We start from the raw sequence: 4,136 nt of genomic DNA, 5'->3' as shown, positions 1-4,136 counted from the left end.
TAACTTACTTATACATTTTGATAATTGAGGATGTTGGAAATTCCCAATTTAATTTTAGAGAGCTAAAATGCTGTTTTATTTTGGATTGCTATCAGATCCAATGTTCTATCCAAAATTATTTACTTAAATAGAAGAGTGAGAGGAAGTCTGTAGGGCCAAAATATTATTTAGAACTCATTCTGTATGAGCATCATCGAAACTGTGCATGATTTAGCTTCATATTTATGTACAGTCTCTCCATTAAAAACGTTGTTATTTCCTTCCTTCTCCACCTTTCTGTGGCACAGACCATCAGTTACCTGATGAAACCATGGAAGAATGTGGAAGTATTTGCACACTGCAGGTCACTCAAAGGTCCAGTGGGGAATGGACACCAAGATTTACAAACCTTGCCAAATAAAATGTGTATTTTCACATGTTTTTAAGATGACTCAGTGAGTTTTTGAACGTAATAAGAAAAAATAAAACAAGACAAAGAAGCAAACTAATGAACAGAAACCAAAAACCTCCTTTACAAGTGTAGAGCACCAAAATGAAGGGAGTACAAATAGATCTTTTTGGAATCATACACTTGGAATCTGTTATGTGTTTGACACTAGCATCATTTCATAGAAGACTCAGGCATCATCTTAAAAAAATATTGCCAGTTGTGCTACAGAAAAGGATTTTGTATGTTTCATTTGCAAGTATGAGACACCTTTAGAAGGGAGAAACACGACCCAAACTCTTGTGAGAATCACCTGGTATTTTTGATTGCTTTTGTGTATTGAAAGGGCTCTTAGCAACAGCTCAAAGGGTTGCTCTGCCTGTGGCCTCTTTTGGAGGCAGATGATGAATGGGATGTTGACTAAAGCTATTCACAGCCTAAAGGTTGAGGGTTATGTTTTATTTGGAGGGAATTTTTAGGTCTTCAAGCCCAGGAGGCAGCATCTCAAGGAACCCTGAGAGAACTGCTCCAAGGAGGCGGGGGGGGAGCTAGGATATATAGGAACTTTGCAACAAAGGGCAGGTAGTCTGAAAGTCAAAAATTATTATTAATGAAAGAAAACCAGATATCCCAAGTTAAGGAATTTAGCGCTTTTCTGTGTATGGGAAGATGCAGGAGTCTGGGCTCACTGAAATCATTCCTTTGAAATGCACCTCAGCTATCTGGGGCCAGTATCCTGTGTTTTCATATCCTGAGTTTCCTCAGCCATTCCTCACCATGGGGAATGGCTGCAGTTTGATGGCTGCTAGATAGCAGGTATTCTTTCCTTCCTGAGTCCCCTCAGGGATCACCAGCACAGCCTAGTGAGCTGCAACTGCTGATGACTGTGACATCCTTTGTTTACTGTTATGGCAGGCAATATTCCATTTATCAGGGACATGGGACCTCTCTAAGACAGGTCTAGTGGAGCGCTGAGAGACGGATGAACAGGTACCTGAGGAACGGTACTCTTTCAACTTTTTTATAGAAGAGTATCAAAATGGGAGAAAACATGCACTTTGTAGAGCTGTTAACTGTAGAAAAGGAAGAGTCTTGGGAAAGACTGTTTCTGGGAAAGCATATGTTTTGATGACTGTGCAAGTCACATGAAAGTTGCCTGTGAACACACAGGGAACACTTGGTTACATATGACCACAACAGGGCGTGTGTACCATGGCCTCAACTTGCTTCTTGATGACATCATGAAGCTGGCTTTTCACCGAAGGATTCTGAGAAGAGCCAAAATGTTGTGAAACCTGCAGAAACCACGCATTGCTGCTGTCTTTGAGAAGCCAGAGAAAACCGGCAAAGAACTAAATCACATCACTGAAGCTTTGTTGCAAAACCATTGGTCAGATTGGATTATCTGCTCTTCGATAACCTTTTGAGAAAAATAAAGCAGCTCTTCAAGCAAGCGGCATAAGCTCTTTCTCCTGAGGTCTCCACTGTAAATAGTTAACCTTGGTTTTATTTATTTTAAATCTTTTGCATATAGACCTCTCACCTTTGGAATCTTGAGTGAGACTGTGTGAAGTGGGAAGCAAGGCTGTTATCTGTGAGTGGTCATGGGAGAGGACCCTGACTCCGGGATCTTCCTTGCTTCACCACCTTTACCTCTGCTTTCTTATACCCTCCTCTCTCTTTTCGTTTTTCCCCTTTTTGGTCTGTTTTCACGTTCACAGGCATTCCTGCCTTTTACAACCCACTTTAGTTGGATCTTTCTTAGTGGCTACCTGAGCCTGGGTTGGCTGATCTGAACCAGTGTCCCTTTGCATGGTGGGCAGTGGAGGCAAAATGTAACGTGTGAAATCACTTTATAAATGGCAAGGTGATGCTCTAACAGGTGGTTGTTATTATCTTAAGCATTATTATAGGAAGTGGTTCATCCCACAGACAATAGTCCCTCCCTGGGGGCTTGTTCTGAGCTTTATTCTTAGCTCCTCTTATTGTCCCACCAACTCTTGCTTCCTCTGGCTCTTATTGTGATGTCCACTCTGGATCGGATCTGCCTATTTCCATTCTCTGTCTTTCCCTTCTTCTCGTTATGACGTATCTACTCTCTCTCATTTCCTCAGAGGCTTCTTGGGAAATGATTAATTTTGGTTTTCTAAGCACATTGAAACTAAAGTGTTAATGGCTAACAGATTTGATGTTAACACATTAGGGAAACTCACTTTTTAAGTGGAGACTCCTTGAACTCCAGTATGGAGCCTGCCAGTGAAATTTTAGGCAGCCTGAGCAGCCACTAGAAGGGAAAGGGAGCCTTTTCTTAGTGTTTCCAAGACTTGTGCGTATGTATGACTTCTCCTTTTTTTTTTAATATATTTTACAATATATATATATTTTTAACATCTTTATTGGGGTATAATTGCTTTACAATGGTGTGTTAGTTTCTGCTTTATAACAAAGTGAATCAGTTATACATGTACATATGTTCCCATATCTCTTCCCTCTTGCATCTCCCTCCCTCCCACCCTCCCTATCCCACCCCTCCAGGTGGTCACAAAGCACCGAGCCGATATCCCTGTGCCTTGCGGCTGCTTCCCACTAGCTATCTACCTTACGTTTGTTAGTGTGTATATGTCTATGACTCTCTCTCGCCCTGTCACAGCTCACCCTTCCCTCTCCCCATATCCTCAAGTCTGTTCTCCAGTAGGTCTGTGTCTTTATTCCTGTCTTACCCCTAGGTTCTTCATGACATTTTTTTTTTCTTCTTAAATTCCATATATATGTGTTAGCATACGGTATTTGTCTTTTGCTTTCTGACTTACTTCACTCTGTGTGACAGACTCTAGGTCTATCCACCTCATTACAAATAGCTCAATTTCGTTTCTTTTTATGGCTGAGTAATATTCCATTGTATATATGTGCCACATCTTCTTTATCCATTCATCCGATGATGGGCACTTAGGTTGTTTCCATCTCTGGGCTATTGTAAATAGAGCTGCAATGAACATTTTGGTACATGACTCTTTGAATTTTGGTTTTCTCAGGGTATATGCCCAGTAGTGGGATTGCTGGGTCATATGGTAGTTCTATTTTTAGTTTTTTGAGGAACCTCCATACTGTTCTCCATAGTGGCTGAACCAATTCACATTCCCACCAGCAGTGCAAGAGTGTTCCCTTCTCTCCACACCCTCTCCATCATTTATTGTTTCTAGATTTTTTGATGATGGCCATTCTGACTGGTGTGAGATGATCTCTCATTGTAGTTTTGATTTGCATTTCTCTAATGACTAATGATGTTGAGCATTCTTTCATGTGTTTGTTGGCAATCTGTATATCTTCTTTGGAGAAATGTCTGTTTAGGTCTTCTGCCCATTTTTGGATTGGGTTGTTTGTTTTTTTGTTTTTGAGCTGCATGAGCTGCTTGTAAATTTTGGAGATTAATCCTTTGTCAGTTGCTTCATTTGCAAATATTTTCTCCCATTCTGAGGGTTGTCTTTTGGTCTTGTTTATGGTTTCCTTTGCTGTGCAAAAGCTTTTAAGTTTCATTAGGTCCCATTTGTTTATTTTTGTTTTTATTTCCATTACTCTAGGAGGTGGATCAGAAAGGATCTTGCTGTGATTTATGTCATAGAGTGTTCTGCCTATGTTTTCCTCTAAGAGTTTGATAGTTTCTGGCCTTACATTTAGGTTTTTAATCCATTTTGAGCTTATTTTTGTGTGT

The sequence above is a fragment of the Aethalodelphis obliquidens genome, unplaced genomic scaffold, assembly GCF_003676395.1.
Source record: "Aethalodelphis obliquidens isolate GAN/ISIS:26980383/991018 unplaced genomic scaffold, ASM367639v1 scaffold5, whole genome shotgun sequence".
Taxonomy (NCBI): Eukaryota; Metazoa; Chordata; class Mammalia; order Artiodactyla; family Delphinidae; genus Aethalodelphis; species Aethalodelphis obliquidens.
Note: the sequence above shows the minus strand (reverse complement) of the source record.